The sequence below is a fragment of the Rattus norvegicus genome, chromosome 2, assembly GCF_036323735.1.
Source record: "Rattus norvegicus strain BN/NHsdMcwi chromosome 2, GRCr8, whole genome shotgun sequence".
NCBI lineage: Eukaryota > Metazoa > Chordata > Mammalia > Rodentia > Muridae > Rattus > Rattus norvegicus.
Window position 1 is genome coordinate 92,127,287 of NC_086020.1, and position 20,864 is coordinate 92,148,150.

Genomic DNA, 20,864 nt, shown 5'->3' on the forward strand with positions numbered 1-20,864 from the left:
AACAAATTCCTAAGAAGAAATGGTGAAGAATAAAAGAACACTGCTTTCTGAAAATGCAGAGTCAAATAATGATGCCACTTCACTTCTGACATATATAAAATGTTAGGAAATTTTTCAACAGAACAATTCAGTACTAAGAATACAGACTTTTATTACTTGAAGATATTTGTTTGTTTACATCTTTTGAAAGTTAGTTAGGAACAAAGTCAAGTAAAAAATTAAGGTAGAAATAAAAGAATTTGGACCTGAGTTAGAATATTATTAAACAGAAATGAGAACTAGACAAAAAACTGAGATAATGAGAAAATAGGGGATTTAAGTAAAGACACTTTTAGGGAGAAAACCTCAGTCATTAAAGTCTGCATATCTTTTAAATAAAGTTTTATTTAGTAAATATTTTCTATTTTGTTAGACTTTTAGAAAATAGTACAATAATGTATGCTCATTGAAAAATGTAGGAGCTGGGGATTTAGCTCAGTGGTAGAGCGCTTACCTAGGAAGCGCAAGGCCCTGGGTTCGGTCCCCAGCTCCGAAAAAAAAGAACCAAAAAAAAAAAGAAAAGAAAAGAAAAATGTAAACACTACAAGAATGTTCAGGGTTTGTGCAAATGAAAAACATACGTTTTATAAGTTTTACATGTTGGTAGTTTTTGCATGTTTAACATTAAACCAATTTATTCACTGACCCAATTATTAGCACAATTATTAACTGGACTTCTTTGGATATGTGTGAGTATATGTAGCTTAGTTTTTAGCTAAATTTAACTATAAAAATTAATAATTAGGTTTTTTACCAGTGCAAAAGTAGAACATTCAAATGCCAGTCAAAGAATATATGTCCCAGCATCAAAGTTAAAAGAGATTTTCACCAACATAGGACATGAAACACCAGTCTTCTTAAGAAGGCAGCCATACTGTCATGAAATGTGATTCAAAATAAAATGAATTCATACAACGCCTATCAGGATCTTTACAACTTACTGTGATCTAAGGCTCAATTAAAAATGCATTAGAAAAATGTCAGCACGTTTGTTCATGCACCATTTTGTTCTCTATTTCAGAATTACTCTAAGGACATTTGAAATGTTTAGTACATAAAACTAAGAATTCTGTAGTTAAATTATGATTGGCAAAAACATAGAAAGATGAGGAAGCAAATTTCTTAGGAGTCTCAACATGTTTTTTTTTCCCAGCCACATCTTTATGACTTGCAACAGAGGTCAGTTCTGGCCTGGCTATAATTATAGAATTTATATTTCACTAACAGCCTACTCTAAGTAGTAACAGGAAGGAAGGGGGTGGTCTTACAAATATGGCTGTAGGTCACTGAGCACAGATAAGCAATGAGCAAATTAAACACTTTAGTAAGCAAGCTGTAATGGGTATAACTACAGAGGTTATGTAGAGAATAAAAGATTAGGAGTTGAGGAAGTTTCCCTAGGACAAGGAATAAAAATAAAGAATTATAGATGGACAGAAGTATGAGGGGAGACTGAAATGGGAGGGTCAAATGGGAGAAGGAAGTTGAAAATCAAAGGGCAGACTATGGGTAGAGACCACTAAAATTAAGGGCCATTTAAGGGTTCATATGGAAACAGCACAGTAGAAGTTTCCTAAAATATGTACATATAAGATGATATAAAATAACTGACGAATAACAGAGGAGACTGAGCCCCAACTGAACATCCCTCCTCACAAATGATGCTTACACAATATTGGAAATTGTTTACATCTAATTGCATTATTGGCCAAAGGAGTCCAATGGGATCCAATGAACAATCTAGGCTATTGGCAGCTCTCCACAAACTGAAGAATAATGCTGAAGACAATACCCAAATGACTCATTGACCATTGAGAAGTCATGCTTGTGCCTACATAGAGCCATCACTTTATGGACTAGCATTTATAATACTCGAAGGTACTCAGCACACTTCAAAAAATAAACATAAATAAAACCTGCAAACTCTTCTTCTGCTGGTACAACAATAGTATAAGTCTTCTGTGAGTAACCAAATATCTGATTTGACCAAAGGCCTACTCTATCAGAACGAACCCAAACCCAACACTGCACGGGTGGCCTAAAACCTGAGACTAGGTAGCCCATGGACCAAGGAGAAAACCAACTACTATCTGACCTTCTAAAGGGAAGTTGCAATAAAATGGCCCAGAAAGACAGACTGCTATATTCTTAGATCAATGTCTTGCTTAGCCACCTTCATTTACTTCTGCAGCAAATGGGAACAAATACAGAGACCCACAGTCAGATTCATACACACTTGCACACAAACACATACACACATTACACATAAAGAGAGTTAAGGGAGGGAGAAAGGGAAGAGAGAGAGAGAGAGAGAGAGAGAGAGAGAGAGAGAGAGAGTGTGTGTGTTTGAACATTCAGTCCTAAATGAAGTCTCTCCATCAAATCCCTTACTCCAGAACTCAGGAATCGCTGTATAAGAGGAGGCAGTATAATGGTAAGAGCCAAAGAACATGTTAGAGGCCAAGGAATCTTGACCTGACAGGGGTGGCATACGTATGAACTCACAGAGAGTGGGGCACTATGCACAGGGCAAGCATGCATCTGAGCCAGAGATGATCTTAGAGGTGAATGGAAAATCGGCCACATATCCTCATCCCAGAAGGTACGTTCAATTGATATCCACCTGAAAATAAGAAATTGATTTTTTCCAGTGGAGTTTCATTGCAGAAACAAACCATTCTTAAAGGAAAGCCCTATGCCCAGAAGTACATGGTCAGCATAAAACAAACTCAACTCATTTTTGGAGGTTCTTTGACTCATAATTAAGACAGAGTATTATAGTTAGGGAAGCTTTGTTTCTGCTTTAAACCCTACAGATCATTTTAGTATATCATGGCTTTATATCTTGTTTGTTTGTTTGTTTGTTTGTTTGCTTGCTTGCTTGTTTTTATGTGATTCCTGTGCATGCAAATGTATATGACTCTGTATCTACATGTATTCCCAGTGCTTTTTCTTTGGCTATTTTTTATAATAAGCTGTTTTTTTCTATTGAGATTTGGTTTTGTTTCATCTTTCTGTATTTTATTTATTATTATTCTCTGATTCAAATCTGTTTAATAAGGAGAGACAGATAGGGTGTAGATCTGAATGCAAGAGGCGATGTAGTTTTCAGAGCAGTAGGGTGAGAGGAAAGCATATTCGGATTATATTGTATGAAAAAATCTATTTTCAATAAAAGAAATAAAATCGCCAAAACTAAATGAAGGTTTTATTGTTCTTGAGTTAAAATTTGAATCTGAAACATAAATATATTTTGAACTTGAGAGGAATAAATAATAAATAAATAAATAAATAAATAAATAAATAAATAAATAAAAAAAATTCAAGTACTGGTCTGTGTTTATCAATGTAGTTGGTTCAGGATCCACTTACTGTATAAAAAAAATCGCTAAGGAATGCATATCTTAAATAGAACTTCAAAAACATAAGAAAAGAATCAAAATAATTAGAAGGTAATATGGACATATCTTCATGTTTTTTGAAGACAAACGTTCCCTGCCTAGTAATAAATAAAGCAAGTTGCAAGAAATTCAGAGTGGGAGAGATGATGGCTCCGCGGTTATGAGCACTGATTGCTCTTCCAAACGTCCTGAGTTCAATTAAGAGAACAGATTGCTCTTCCAAAAGTTCTGAGTTCAAATCCCAGCAACCACATGGTGGCTCACAACCATCTGTAATGAGATCTGATGCCCTCTTCTGGTGTGTCTGAGGACAGTGACAGTGAGTGTACTTATATATAATAAATAAATAAATCTTTTAAAAAAACAACAACAACCAAAAAAAAAAAGGAACTAGGAGTGGCATCTATCTGACAAAATAAATCTCCTAACATATACAGATGGCTTCAATCCTAAAAACGTCCACATGTGTTATAAAATAAAGTTATATTCAACCAGGATTATGATAGTATGAGCCATAATAAACGTCTGTAATAATCAAGAATCCATTTAACGTATGTTCTTTTAGGAACTGCAGCGGAACATAATATATATCAGAATCACGAATAGATATGGAAAATATCAACTGTTTACAAACAAAACACAGATGTATGTAACTAAGATAATGTTACTGAAAATTAAAAATTACTTGCAACAGGATGAAAATGAACCATATAAAAATGTGAGATACAGACAGGCCAGATACGCATCAGAAGTTAAGGATACTGGCTGCTCTTGCAAAAGATAAGGTTTTAGTTCCCACATTCACGTGGCAGCTAGCAATCACGTATAAGTTCGGTTCTTAGAGATCTAATGAATGTTCTGGTCTCAATGGGTACCAGACACGCATACAAATTACTCATTCACTTAAAAAGTAAACCTTTAAGTCAAAGAATGTAAAAGACAAAAATATGCAATACTAAGAGGAAATTTGTAATGTTAGTGGAAACTTAGGCTAAGATTTTTCTCAAATCAGTAATTAAATATATCTCAATTGCTAGAATAAGAACTGAATACAGTAACACACATGTACACATTTATCCCGAAATTCAGGAGGCTGAGTCAAAGGGAGCACCATGAATTCATAGATACCCACCTAGGGTACATTGTCGATCTAAGGTCAGCATGTATCTGGGATGTAGAATGAGATTCTATATAAAAATAACAAAAATCTGTGTAGAGTAAAAACAAGAAAAGGAAAGGAAAAAGACAAAGTGTACCATATCAAAAAATATGTATACCTTTAACCACAGGTGTGGATCAATTGGCAATTGTTATCTACTAGGAAAATATCTAATATTATATGTTATGTTCAGTAGATCATGGAAGACCACACAACCAAGAACATTCTGAGGGGCACAGATTAACCTGGAAGACTTATAAAATGAACACAAAATTAGAATGATAAGCAAAATCAGGAGGCTCTTGGAAAACATGTGGGGATGAATGTGATCAAAACATACTGTATAAAACTTGAGATTTAAAAACTAAAGTTAAATTTGAAACTTTATCCACCATGATTAAATCTACCCCATTCCAGAGATATAGGTGAGGTTCAGTTTATTTGAACCAATAAATGTGTACTTACCAACTGCAAATGAGTCATCTAAGTCACACCCTTTTCACTCTAAGCTCAGTGATTATTGGAAGAAGGAGGTGCAGAAAGACTGTTAGAACCAGAGTTAGTGGACATCTGAAATGAACAGTGCTTAGTAGATATGGCAGAGCCACTGCACACAAGAGACCACAACTTCTGGGACTGTATGGTCAAAACCTGCACTAGATCAGGCCAATCCAATACCCAGCATAGATGGGGAATGTCCTTCTGAAATCCCTCCAGCTGAGAAGCTATTACAACTGATGGCTACTGGGTGGAGAGTCAGTTATCTTTGAGATTGTGGCAATTAATGAGGTTACTAATTTTCCAGGGGATAATCCCATACCCATGCACACTTACACAGCAATAAGTGGTATCAATAGATTTAAAAGATTAAGACAAGAGAACAAATCATGTTGGGAGAGAGAAGTGGCAGTAGGTGGATAAAGGCTAAGTGGAGGAAAAGAAATGGGGTTGGTAATGATCAAAACACATTATTTGCACATAAGGAATGTCAAAGAACAAAAATAATAAATTTATAGAAATAATTGTGTATATATATATATGCACATTTGATCTTATGTGTCAATATCTATATATGTGTATAGATACATTAACAAACCAAAAGCAAAATTTGAAGAAACAAATGAATAAACTTGATAAATGTCAGACAAGACTGACAAGTGAAAAAGAAAAGAGAAATCCACATAGCAATGACCATAGTTGATAATACTTTACTAGTATCAATATGAACTGCAGACTTGGCGCAAGTTTCAATTATTTTATTAAACATACTCGCTGAAAAGTTACATAATATTAACAGTGATAAATTTATTAAAGTTAAAAATTTTTTTATACCTATCCACCAAAGAAGGCTCCAGGCCCATAAGATTTTTATGGAATTTTTCAGTTATGAAACAAATATTTGTCCAGGCACTGGTGACAACATGCCTTTAATTCCAATATTTGAAAGACAGAGACCAGTTCAAAAACAGCCAAGACAACAAATAGAAACTCTGTTTCGAAGAAAAAAAAAGAAAAGAAAGAGAATGCTAAGCTGCATTTCCCACAAAATACAAAAACTGAATATATTCTAACACATTCTTTTTATTTAATTTTTCTAGGTTTTTAATTTAAATACGACTATTTTGCTTGTATATATGTCTTTGCACCATATGCACACATGCATGGTGACGGAGAAGGTCAAAAGAAGCAACCAAATATCCAAGGACTGAGTGATGGACAGTATAACACTGCATTTTGTTCTCTGGAATGACAGCAAATGTTCTTAAACACTGAAAAATTCTCCAGAACTCCCTACACATTTGCTGGACAAATTTATCTATCATAAAATCTGGAAAATGAAAGTACAGTCTAGCATCACTCATTAAACATACACACACCCGAACACATGTGAACACACGTACACACACACACACACACACAAACACACACACACACACACAAAACCTTCTCCTACAACACACATATACAAAGAATATATGTATATCTTATCTGCAGATATATAATACCTGTATATATACAAAGATACTTTTTTTTCTGCACTAGCTGTTTTATTGGCAGGGATATGAGTGGCAGCTGTTTGCAAACCTGCCCCTGCCTTTCCTACAAAAGCAAAGGAAGAGGAAATAAGACTCCCTTGCAAACTCCAGCCAATGGTCCTGGGTGTTCAGAAGCATCAATCTCTAGGCCACAGATACAAGCATCCTCAGAAAAAGGACAGGAAGTCTTCTTCCCCAAAAGCAAGGTTCTCATAAGTGGCTGAAGACACTGAAGGGGTCAAGGATGACAAGAAACTGTCACAAGAGCAGTCTGGAACCTAAAAATGATTCAGCAATCATTTATATAAATTCATACAAAAGTTCATAAAATGTCTGGGAGTTGGCTTCAAGATGAAAGTACTTGGCACACAAGCATTAGGACCTAAATGTAATCTGCAGCTCACCGTATAAAGCCAACTATGAGGCATATACTTGTAAATACAAAAGAGGTCAAGGCAAGAAGATCCTTCAGGCTCACTCACCAGCATAACTAACTGAATGGGTAAAGCCACAACCCTGTTAAAGTTGCTATCTCACAAACAAAGTGGAAACTCCTGAGGACACTGTAGTTGCATATATGTGCTTTGCATATGCTAGCACACATCCACATACACACACACACACATAAGTATATAATACACATACTATATATATATAAATACACAATATATATGCACATATATATACATACACAGTCGCATACACACACGCACACACATACATATATTTATCCTCATATGCATAAGTGTGTGTGTGCATACACACACATTCAAATGAGTAGAGCAAAAATTAATCTTCCTATAATTGCCAGTATAATTATCTAACTATAAAATCCCTAAAATATCTCACTTTGCATAGTAGAACTTAATTTAGCAAGCTAACATGATAAATACAATGCAAAAATTTAATTACATTTCCATATACTAGCCTAAAAAACAAAAGAAACACACCATTTACAGTGAAGTACTTAAATATAAGGATAACAATTTAATGGATAGAATATCTGCATATTGTTTAGAAAAACATTCAGAAAAGTGTACATTCTTCTCCTACGTATAACACATTCTGTATAAAGTGTCAAACTAACTCTAAAACCGCTTTATAAATGAACATATTTTAATCAATATACATTTTTCAACTTTAAGTACAAAGGCAAGAAAGTTAAAGTTACCACAGAAAAATGGAGAGCTGAATAATTTAAATAATTCAGAATACTAATCTTGCCTTATAATAAATAATAGCTATTTACCAAAAGTGAAATTATAAACACACATGCCAATAGAGTAGAGTCCTTGATTCAGTGAACATATAACAATCTCAAAAGATAGTCATGTGATTAGATGATATTTCTATGTGAAAATTTAAGCCTTGACTCAGGACTCACAAGATTATTTCAAGGTGGATCAAGAACTATTTACAAAGTCACATAAAATTACTCCAGGTGAGTCATAATTCTTTTTTTTTTATTAACTTGAGTATTTCTTATATACATTTCGAGTGTTATTCCCTTTCCCAGTTTCCGGGCAAACATCCCCCTCCCCCCTCCCCTTTCTTTCTTTATTTTTTAAATTTTATTTGATCTTTTATTACAGTCCAGGTTTTAACCCCCTCCCAGTCCACCCTGTTCCACATGCCCTCCCGTTCTGTAACCCTCCCCCCCAACCAGACCTCCTTACTCCCTGGGGCCTCTAGTCTCCTGTGGGTTAGGAACATCTTCCCTGGCTGAGTCCAGACTTGGCAGTCCTATGATGTATATGTGTTGGGGGCCTCATCTCAGCTGGTGTATGCTGCCTGGTTGGTAGCCCAATGTCTGAGAGATCTCAGGCATCCAGGTTAGTTAAGACTGCTGGTCCTCCTACAGGGTCACCCTCCACCTCAGCTTCTAGCTTTTCCCTAATTCAACCACAGGAGTCAGCAGCTTTTGTCCATTGGTTGGATATAAATATCTGCATCTGACTCTTTCAGCTTCTTGTTAGATCTTTCAGAGGACAGTCATGATAGGTCCCTTTTTGTGAACACACCATAGTCTCAAAAATAGTGTCAGACCTTGGGGCCTCCCCTTGAGCTGGATCATAATTTGGCCCTGTTGCTGAACCTCCTTTTCCTCAGGCTCTTCTCCATTTTTGTCCCTACAGGTCATTCAGACACGAAGAATTATGGGTCAGAATTTTGAATGTCGGATAGCAACCCCATCCCTCACTTGATGCTCTGTCTTTCTGCTGCAGGTGAACTCTACAAGTTCCCTCTCCCCACCACAGGGTATTTCATCTAACAGCCTTCCCTTTGTGTCTTGAGTGTCTCACCTCCCGGGTCTCTGGTACATTCTGGAGCCCCCCCCACCTCCTTGCCTATTCCACACTCCTCCATTCCTGCTGGGATGGCAAGCTGGTACAACTACTCTGGAAATAACTCTGGAGATTCCTCAGAAAACTGGAAATAGATCTACCTGAAGATGCAGCCATACCACCCAGAAGATGCCTCACCATGTCACAGGGCCACGTGTTTCATTATGTTTATAGCAGTTTTATTTGTGATAGCCAAAATCTGGAAACAACCCTGATCTCCCACAACAGAAGAATGGAATGAGAATCTGTGGTTCGTTTACACAATGGAATACTATTCAGTTAGTATTATAAGAACTAGGACATCCTGAGTTTGACAGGCAAATGGATGGAGCTAGAAAATATTATCCTGAGTGAGGTAACTCAGGCCCAAAAGGACACGCATGGTATGCACTCACTAATAAGTGGATATTAGCCAAAAAAGTACAGAATACCCAGCATATAATCCATAGAACTGGAAAAAGTTAACAAGCCAGAGGGCCCAACTGAGGATGCCTCAAACTCATTTGGGCATGAGAAGACAGCAATCACAGGGGAGAGGAAGGAGGGAAGGACCTGGGTAAAAAAGGGAACAAGGAGGGGAAAATGGGAACATGATCAGGAATTGGGTGGGGAGAACAGGACTGAAGCCCTGAGGATCAGCAGAAAGAAAAGAAACAAAGTAACAATTCTTTAATGACATTGAGATTCAGGTACTGCGTATTGTGTCATTTTCTCCATATGGCATCTAAAATGAACAAAATCTGAGAGACTGAAAGAAAGACTGAGCCCTGAACTTGTGCAGGAGTACAAATTAAGCAGTTGAGTCAATGGCAGTGAGCTATACCATTATGATGGTGAACATATTTAGATGAGTATTGGTCAAGCTCTGTCAAACTGTACCACGTGAAGTTTACATTTTGGTTTTGTATATAAAATGTTAATGACAATATGATGTCTCTTTTTCAATAGTGTGCTTGTGTCAATAGGAAGTCTATCAAACTTGTATTTTTGTTTTACCAAAAGAAAGCAAGGAATCCAAGACATCCATGCTATATATCTGAGTTATCGATCAAGTGCCTGTGTCTCACGTTATCCTTACTCATTCAGATATTTCAGCTAGGTAGCTTGCTTTGGAAAACCTGTTTCCGAGCACTAGGAGTACACGCATGCAGTAAACTGTTAATTATTTTGAGAGTTGGCTCTCAAATGTATATCATTTAAGTTTTGAATTGTATTTTCATCATATTATATCAACAAAGCAAGCCATATTATAAAAGTAGGTTATAGTATAATCGCTAAATTTTTTCTCTATATTTTAATTACATACAGAATACTTATTAATTTGCTAGACCTTAATTGTATTTTTTCTTTTGCAGAATAGAAGAAGCAGTTTATGAACTATTGGTTCCACAAACAGTTTTTTGTTTTAACACATATTTTAGAATGCACAACACATATTTTTAGGTAAATGTTAAATTATTTACCAGAGTGCAATAGTCGAATGCCTTTTACTGTATTATTAAAAGTTGTTTCCATCATGATGATGTTATGTTTAATCATTTAGAGGGCAAGCCAGGGAAAGCATTTTTCTTTCTAGAAAATTTAAATATTTAATGCAATGCTATATTAAAAATAAATCAATGTTTTTCTCATTTCTACTTTGTAATTTATACAATTTAACTACCTGAACCATATCTAATTTTTAACCTGCAGTATTTTGTCTTGTTCACCTAATCTTTGTCACATAAATCTCAATATAAGACATTCATAAATTTAATAATATTTCTAAGTTATTGTAATGGCTTGATAGTTCAAGTTAAGGAGTTAACTAGGATGGGAATAACATTTTAAATTCAATCTAAAGACATGCACTTCAAATATATATCTTTTAAAAATTACAGACAATAAATCTCAGTATTTCTGAGAGTATTAGCCCTATCTTTCCATGCCATCTTTTGGGGGGTGTGTGTGTGTGTGTGTGTGTGTGTGTGTGTGTGTGTGTGTGTGTGTGTGAAATTTGTTCTTAAAAGTTGTTCTATGTTTTTATAAATTTTCACCTTATTACCTCTTTATGATTAGTTTCAGAAATACTTAAACAATGATCACAACATGTAGGATAGGATTCTGAAATGGTGTCCCTACACATTTGCAAAAACCTACTTTGTGGTATGTCAATAGAGACAGTTAAAATTAATTTCTGAGTTTCAAATTAAAAGAATGATATCTACAACAAAAATAATATTCAATATTTGATATTATAATTTCTTTTTAATCACTAAGTATCCAGATGAAATCATGATAATATCCTGATAATTTAGAGAAAAAACCAGAAGAGGTTAGTCTTGGAATCCTGAAGGCTAGCATCAGGAAATACTAAAAGCATGCAGGATGATTTTGGAAGTGTACATTTTCTTTTATAGTATATTAAAGAGATCTATGATCATTTTTTATCACTGTAGACACTAACAATAAATTTTCTTAACATAATTTCAAGACACAGTAGTTGAAACTTCTTGAAATTGACTGAGAAATAGAAGAAACAAGAGTGTATTTTTCCTTCCCTAGCAGTCGGGAAGGTTTGCAACACAAGCTCTATAAATATTAAGGGTGGTGGTCCAGCAGAGGATAATGGCTCATTCTCAGCATTCACATTCCATCATGTAGAGTCATATTTAGGTGCAGTACCATTGCAAGTTATGGTTTGGGGCGGCCTTTAGCCTCCAGCTCCTTGACACAAAAGACAGTTACAGTGTATTTATAGCCTTTACAGTCACTGATCATGGTTATGATGGAGCATTATGCTTCCTGAATGAGTCTGTTGTTGGAGCTATTGGCGGATGAAGAGTCTCTCCTACACTGCCACATGTGCGTTGAGTGCAACTGCCCAGTAACACTGCAAGTGTAGCGAGGACCTTTTCTGCTTATCCGTGCTGGAGGTACTCTGGCTGTTAGGAAGCTGCTTCTGTGACACTGTCATGCTTGGGCCTGAAGATAATTTAGGACTGTTTGCCACCTTTCCTATTCATGATCTGCATGGTTATCTGATTTTCTTGTGACAAGTTATTATATGTTTATAAGCCTGAACATTTTAATTTTGACTTTCAGTGCTAATTGTTCATTTTTCTCACATTATGTTTTCTTTAAGAGGTCTCACTTTTGTGAGAAAACAGTAAAATAAAGGATAATTTCAACACAGTTTTGTTGTTAAGCTTCTGTCAGAGTAATTGTCCCTGAAGTGTGGTTATTCCACACTAATATTTTTCTTCCCTGCATTTTAACAGTTTCTTCTTCGAGAAAACTCAGATCTTGGTAACTGAAGGAAAAATGCTGTAGAGTTTCCAAATAAGTTCCTCCAAGTTTGTAAAACATAAAAATGTGGTACCTAAAATAAAATTCCTAAGAAATTTACAAATGTGAAATTGGCACTCTTGCATACAGTCATGAACAGGAATTTAATTTTACAATGTCCGTTTTCTGTTCTGTAATTCATACTAGCATTCGATATACTCATAGTTTTCATGTGTCAATGTTTTCTTTTAAGATATTACTCTTATTTTTAATTATTTCATCTTTTGATATGTGTGTGTGAAATTTTTTCTTAAAAGTTGTTCTATGTTTTTATAAATTTACACCTTATTACTTCTTATGTGTATTTGGGATGTAGATTTGTACATATGAGTGAAGTGTTTTCAAAGGCAAGAAAAATACATTGCAGGCAGGCAACTATCTCCACTCTTATATACTTTCTGGGAAAGAAACTTGTGTCACTAACCAGTGGATCATCATTTAATTACACAATCTTGCATTTAATAAACAGAGCGCTTTACTTTTTTACTCCCTGTAGTTATTTAACAGCTTCCTGCTGGTGAGACACAATTACTTTCTGTCAATTCCGTGCACATATAGACTGAATTTTCACCCTCCCTTGTTCTCTATCATCCTCATACTTTCTGGCTGAAACCCTTCTTTTTCCTAGCAACTCCTCCTCCAAATCGTCTTTGGTTTGAATGTTTGTTTTCCCATAGAGTTTAATCATGGATACTTATATGAGCAGGGGAAGCTGCTCATTCCTGAGTGGGAATTCCAATGAAGAAAATGACAGGCTCCCATAGACCACAGTGTCCTTCTTAGCACATTGTTTCATGGGTCACCTGATGTCATTTACACAGTGTCCAAATTATCCATTTGCTCCAACTAGCCTTGCCATTATACTTACCACACGCTGGAAGGAATGCTTTTAACACTATGCAAGTGTTGTGTTTCCTGTCAGACTTCCTCCTTCTCAGTCCTGCTTATAGTAGTTTTGTATGTAGTAGAGTAGATATTTCCTCTCACTCCTACATTTTTATCGTAAAATCACTTCAAAGTAAATATTTGTTTTAACATTGACTATAGGACTAATTTTTGTTTAGTCTTGTTAGCTTTTACTTTCTTTCTTTCTTTTTTTTTCTTTTTTTTCAGAGCTGGGGACTGAACCCAGGGCCTTGCACTTGCTAGGCAAGTGCTCTACCACTGAGCTAAATCCCCAACCCCTTTGAGCTAAATCCCCAACCCCTTTGAGCTAAATCCCCAACCCCTTTGAGCTAAATCCCCAACCCCACTTTCTTTCTTTAAATTATGGACTACTAGATGAGTGAATGGTAGGAGTTATAATGCCAAGTACTAATTTTTTTTCAAGTTATTACAATTGAAAGAATGACATAAATGCAGTTTGTCTCCATTTAAGGAACAGGCCTGATTTTTAAAAGGCCACAAGGTATCAGCTCCAGGAACAGATCATTTAAGTCCCAGGAACTAGGTCATATTGGCACGAGCTCCAGAAACAGATCATAAGTGCAGAAACAAAGTCATAAAAACCCCTCCCAAAGAACAGGATGGGAAAAATCAAAAGACTGGAAAATACCTTATCTCAGAGTGGCAATCTGTACTGGGAAGCCCGATGTTATCCTCTGGTTAAATGTATACGACATAGGAATGCTGATCACTGACTACCTGTAACTACCTAGCACTAGCCAATGAAATTTTAGATTACCTAATCCTTCTAAAGAGTTTCCTATAAGAAGACCTGGGCACCTTTGTCTGGGGTCGCCATTTCCAAAAAGTGGCTGCACTCCTCAAGCTGGTGGTTTCTGCAGACTATATGCTCTTTGTTTCTGCATTATCTGAGTTTAGCATCTTTCTTCAGAAATTTTCTGACACTTATAGAGGTTTTGAGACTCTAATATTAGTTTTGGTTTATTTGTGATGTTTATACTTTCAAGTGTCTTCCAGTATGTATTTTCTGCCATTATATTTTCAAATCAGTTTTCTATTTCCCTACCTACCTAACCAAACACCAGTTAGTTTTCTAAGAAATATTGGTGCTTTTTATTGGAAAGTTGTATTGAGAAAAGATGCACTTGATATTAAATATACTTAATGCTAATGTGTGCCAGTGCCTCTATTTAGTGTGTGTGTGTGTAATTGTGTGTGTGTGTGTGAGAGAGAGAGAGAGTGTGTGTGTGTGTGTGTGTGTGTGTGTGTGTGTGTGAGAGAGAGAGAGAGAGAGAGAGAGAGAGAGAGAGAGAGAGAGAGAGTGTGTGTGTATGGAGGGGACAGAGAGAACTTTCATTTTTGGTGGTTTATTATTTTATTAATTTTGGCTTCTATTTTCCCTGTTTTTATAGGAAAGCAAGGAAGTCATTCATACTGTCATTAACAACTCTACATTAAAGAATCTACCAGAGAACTTTAAAAAATTGATACTTTCAGCAATGTAGCAGGATACAAAATTAAGACCCAAAAATCAGTATCCTTTATGTAGAAAGTGACAAATAAACCAAGAAAGAAATCAAGGAAATATATTTTACAATAGCCTCAAAACATATCTTGAGATAACTCAAGCAAGTGAAAGAATTTATAACATTTTAAGACATTGAAAATACATTAAAGTAGATAAGAAAATACGGAAAAAACTTTCATGCTTATAGATAACTACAATTAATATTGTAAAAATGGCATCCTGCTCAAAGCAATCTACAAATTCAATGCAGTCTCCATCTATATTCCCATATAATTATTAACAGACATCTTAAAAACTGTATTAAAACAAATAAGAAAACACAAAATACAGGATTGCCCAAAGAATCCAGAAAAATGAAATAATTGCTGGAAATATTAGCATCCCTTCAAGTTTTACTTCACAGCTGCAGTAATAAAAACAGCCAGTTATGGGCATATAAAGAGATACATTGACTAACGGAATATAGTTGAAGATTCAGCCATAATGCCACATACCTAGGAAAACCTGATTGTGGATGAGGTCCAAATTACATGCAGGAAAAAAAGACACTATATTCAATGAGTTGTGCTGGTTAAAACTGGATAACTGCATGTAGAAGAATGATATTACAGTTGTTGCCTTCATTTATTTTATCTTGATTTATTACATTTGGCTACTGTGTCTTAGAGTCCTGTTCTTTTCCAAAGAGGAAAGTAATGAGCAGTGCATCTGGAGAAGAGGGATAAAAGGGAGGACTAGGGAAGAGTGGGAAAATGAAACCAAGATCAGGATGTACACTTTGAGAGAAAAATCCATTTTCAATTCAAAAAAGGAAATAGAGTTAAAAATATATCTGTCACTCTGTACAGTCATTTCCAAATGTATCACGACATTAAAAGAATACCAAATACCTTAAATAATACTAAAATATTACCAAATATTCTCAAGAGAACCCTGATGACACAAGACATCGAGACCCACAATTTTAATTAGACCTCATTACAAAATTTGTTCACACAAAATGAGCATCATCATTCAAACAAAGTGTCTGTCTTCCTATAGAATGGGGAAAATCTTACATATAACAGATGGAGAGTATCTACAATAGACAATGAACAAATAAAAATATCAAGTAAGCATATAAAATTTACAAATGTCATATGGAACTAAACATTTCTCAAAAGATGAAATTAATAAATTCGACGCACTTAAAAAATATTCGATACACTCTGCAACCAAGGAAATGAAACTAGAACTACCTTGAGATTTCATCTAACCCCAGTCAGAACAGCCAAAATCAGTAAAATAAATGACAGCACACGCTGGAGAGGATTGTGAGAAGGAGAGCACTTTATTAATAGCTGGTTGGAATTCAAACTGATACAGTCACTAGGGAAATCAGTACAAAGATTCCTTGGGAGGCTGAGAATTGATCAACTTCAAGATCCAGCTCTATCACTCGTAGGCATATACCAAAAGACTGAATCTTACTACAAAGATAGCTTCTTATCCTTGCCCATTGTGGCTCTGTTCATAATAGCCAGGCATCACAAAAAGGCTGAATGGATAATAAAAATGTGATACATTTATACAATGGAATATTTTTCAGCTGTTAAGAAAAAAATGAAACTTACAGGTAAATGAATGAAGGTAGTATCTGAAGGAAGATAAACTCATATTAGAAAGATAAACATTGGCTGTTTTCCTTTATATGTAAAATGATGCTTTTAAGCTTTACTGTACTTATTTATAGATCCACATAGGTTATGAATCTGAAAGGAGCAACCGGAAGAAGGAGATCTTCTAAAGAAAGAAGAAATAGAGCACAGTATTATAAAAAGATGAATGGGAAGTTGGTACAGGGAGAATAAATGGGAAGTGAAATGGGAGAAAAATGTTGAAAGGGAATATTTGGAGGTATAAATAACACTAATTCCTTTTGAAAAGTCATATGGAAATGTATTATTATAAAAGATCCCTATATTAATATACCCATAAAAAGTTTAAAAAAGTTACTATGTAATACAGGCAATAATATATCAACTAGACATCACATGTTATTAAATTAAAAAGAAGTACCAAAAATAAATTATATCTTTCACAGTTGTTGAACAAAAGAATCTTACAGACTTTTTCAAACAATACAAACTATTAACAGTTCTATGAGTCTGATCCATAGTCTGATGTAAGACTACTTGCTGAAGACATCATATACTTATTTCATCAAATGGGAAGAAATTAAGCTGGTGCTCAACTTTACAGTTCATCCACATAGGCTTGTGTGTGTGTGTGTGTGTGTGTGTGTGTGTGTGTGTGTGTGTGTGTGTCTGTACAGTAGTGATATAAATGAGACTAACTGACCACATTTTTGTAATCTTTTCCATGTTTTATTAAATCAGAGGAGGACTACCCTAAACTCATATATGCTGCAACATCTCTTTTTATTTACTTCCTAAATGCTGCCCTTCCTTCTGGTCCCCACCTCACAGTGTCCCTTCCCCATCCTCTTCTTCTCTAAGAGTTTATCCCTCAACCATAGAGAATCAAACATCTGTAGGACTAGGATAATCTGTAGGACTAGGTGGATCATCTCCCACTGAGGCCAGAAAAAGCATCCCTGTTGGGGGATGGATTCTACAGTCACGCTACAGCTTTAGGGACAATCCCAGCTCCATTTGCTGAGGGACCCACCTGGAGATTGAGCTGCGCATCTGCTACATACCTGCCGGGGGCCTCGGTTCAGTCCATGTATGCTCTTTAGTTGGTGCCTCAGTCTCTAAGAGCTCCAAAGGGCCCAGGTTAGCTGACTCTGTTTGCTTTCCTGGGGAGTTCATATCCCTTTCAGGGCCTTCAATCCTGTGGCCTCTATCTAATGTTTGGCAGTGATACCAAAATCTAATATTGTATTTGTTATGAGTCCTAAAGGAAAACCTATCATTATAATCCTGCTAAATGAAGACAGAAAAGGTTACTGTTACTGACATATTGCTGCGTGCATAGTCAAGTGCATCTTTCAACTGTAATCTTCAGAGGGACTGATTGTTGAAGTCAAGGAAATTAACTTAGAGACCCATAACTGGACTATGTGCAGACGAAGACACTTTGGAGCCTTCATCCCTAAGGAGAGTGTCTTTATCAACCCTCGACATACCTTTCAAGGCTCAAGGTTAGATGCAGAGGAGTTAGAACGAATGCAAGGTCCATCAGTGGTAGAGGACTCTATGGACGCTGGAATGTCGAGACAGTAGGGTCAATGTCCATATAAGTTCACAGAGAATCAAATAGTATACGCACAATACATGCACAAATTCAAGCCAGAAGAAATAGCGGAAAAGACCATGTAGCATACAGAGTGGTGGGCCTATGAGTTGTCAATTCCAGCTGAAAAGCTAGTTGCCATTCATACCTAATGAGAGTGAGAAAATCAGGTTTCTTCGATATAGTGACACAGGGTATATCAACCAGACCTAGGACAGAACTTGAACTAAGGAATAGGCATCTAACACATATTGGAAATCTTGCCTTTTATTTTATGTCCATTTTTGTTCTTTTGCTTTGGCCTAGATTTCAGTTTCTATAAACAAAAGGGCAAATGTTGGTTGTGGGGGAGGAATCTGTGGGGAAGGAAAATAATAGGACCGAATTATTATAAGAAATCAAAATATTGTTGAAATGCTTAAATTAATATAGAAAGAGTAAAATTGAACCATTTGTATTTCAGCATTGCACAATGTTCACTTGAATAATTTTTTTCAACAAAATTTTGATTCAGGATTAAAAAAACATCAAAGAAGTTTTTATTTATTTAAACTTTAAGAACTGAGAAAAGACAAATAATTACAACTCAATGAGGATTAACTGAGTAGGACACTGATCTGTCTTTTATTTCTGAATGTCTTTAAATGTGTTTACAATAAAGATTTTTAATGTTATTTTATTAAATTTTATTTTGCTATTAATTTTGATTGTGTGATATGTACATATTATACAATATGTGTCAAGCTCCAAAAACAATGCTGTCATGTATATTCTCTGTGTTCATGTATTCTTTCTGTCTGACTCAGATTATCAAGTTTGTAATGGGAATGAGTTTACCTGTCTCACTTTTAGACCCTACTGCAAGTTTTCAAAGCATTTTCATATTCAATATATCAGTTATCTACATACTTTTATTATCTACTATAATAGTGCTTGTTCTGGTCACTGTTCTTTAAGTCCTTTAAACAAATTACATGATTTTTATAAACCAATGCTCCAGTAAAAAAAAAATCACATGTAGATATTTTGCTGTTCAGAGCCATTCTCTAGTTGTCACACAAGGGAATCATAGAATCTCTAACTGTCAAATCAAAAGGTCCTCAAAGCTAATACCCAAAAAGATTCTGTCTCATTGCAGTGCTCTCTACACGGCCCTATTAATTTGTCTGAGGGTCAAACAGATTAACAGGTAAATCTATGCCTTCAGCTTGATCAAAGAATACTTTACTTAGAAATATGACTTCGTTCAACCCAGAACATTTTCAGATAGAAAATTTTGTACTCACAGAGAATCAGATGATATATGCCAGCATTTACTACCTTAGTTAACCTGGTTCCTTTATATTTTCTCTACATTCTGTTAGATGAGAGAAAAAGTCTTCTTTTGCACATTTCTTATCTGTTTTATGTACCTTAGCTAAAATAATCAAATAAAGCTCCTAGATTTCAAAAATATACTCAGTATTAATCATTTATTCATAAAGCATATTTTCTGGTCCTTGCATTATCACTGAAGACAATATTATTAAGGCACACACATACCACGATTTAGTAGATTTTGGATTTTGTCTTCTGCTCCTAATTCTTTTTATCTTCACTTTTCTGTAAGGTTTCAACAGTCACACAGAATCTAGTCAGGCTTTGAATTTTCTCATCCTAATTTCCCGGAGGAAACTGCTTGTCTAAATCTAAGACTGTATCACCTATCTTAAACTATTGTTATGTAAATTATTCATTCTTACTACTGAATGCTATTCACTATAACCATTGCACACAGTCACATTTCAAAACATAGTTCTTCCTGACAATTTCTTTGTTTCACAAAGTCTATGAATTAGGGCCATGGGCAGCAATAACTGAGGGCTTAATTCTGTTTTAAAATAGTTTTTTCTGAAGTTCCAAGACATTATCATGCATATTTTTAATGTTATCAAAAGTTTTAATGGTTATTTGTACACATACACAAACATACACACACACACATATGAATATATACACATGCAAAGCAAAACATCCAAATTCATCCTACATGTGAAATTCTCAAAGAAATTAATGAAAATTAAATGTAGAACAAAGGATATGGTAAGGAGGCTAGAGTCAGATGCAATGACAACTAAATGTTAATATGTGGTCACTATAGCCTGGTGATTTTTACATAATTAAGCCTCTGAAATGGTTTTATATTAAGACATAGTTGTACAAATCTACACTGTATGGCAGAAGTAAAATGCCTGTTCTCATAAACGTAGGCATATGTTTAACCTATACACCTTGAAAACAAATTGAATTAATACAAATATAACACTCAGATTTATAAAAGTAAGAGGAGGAAGTCAAGTGAAAAGAAACAAAAACATAAAGTATAAATTAATAAATATAAGGGGTTCGGGACTTAGCTCAGTGGTAGAGCGCTTGCCTAGCAAGCACGAGGCCCTGGGTTCGGTCCCCAGCTCCGAAAAAAAAGAAAAAAGAAAAAAATTAATAAATATAAAACAAGAGAAGTATACTGAATAGATGAAAAACAATTTTAAGACAAATTATCAATATTTTGTTATAACGTAGAAGGAAATAAAAATTTGAGAAAATACAGGATCACACAGAGCAAAATTTAGATTTAGAATCACTTCTCATGATGATGATGATAGAGACTTTAACAAGTACATAAATAATTCCCTTAAAGAAATGTAGGGCAACACAGTTAGACAAGTAGAAACCCTTAAAGAAGAGACAAAAATGCCTTAAAGAATGCAGATCCTAAGAGAACACAAATGCCAGACCAGGTTACTATATCCAGGGAAATTCTCAATTCACATACATGGAGAAACCAAGATATTTCATGACAAAACAAAATTTACACAATATCTTTTCATAAACCCAGCCCTACAA

General features: G+C 35.2%; 1 non-coding gene across 1 annotated transcript; it reads left to right on the plus strand.

Moving 5' to 3' along the window:
- The first annotated feature begins 20,362 nt into the window (after positions 1-20,362).
- Trnaa-agc90 (transfer RNA alanine (anticodon AGC) 90) lies at positions 20,363-20,436 on the plus strand. Its single transcript has one exon. It is a non-coding gene; the product is annotated as a tRNA-Ala (tRNA).
- The last annotated feature ends 428 nt before the right edge of the window (positions 20,437-20,864 follow it).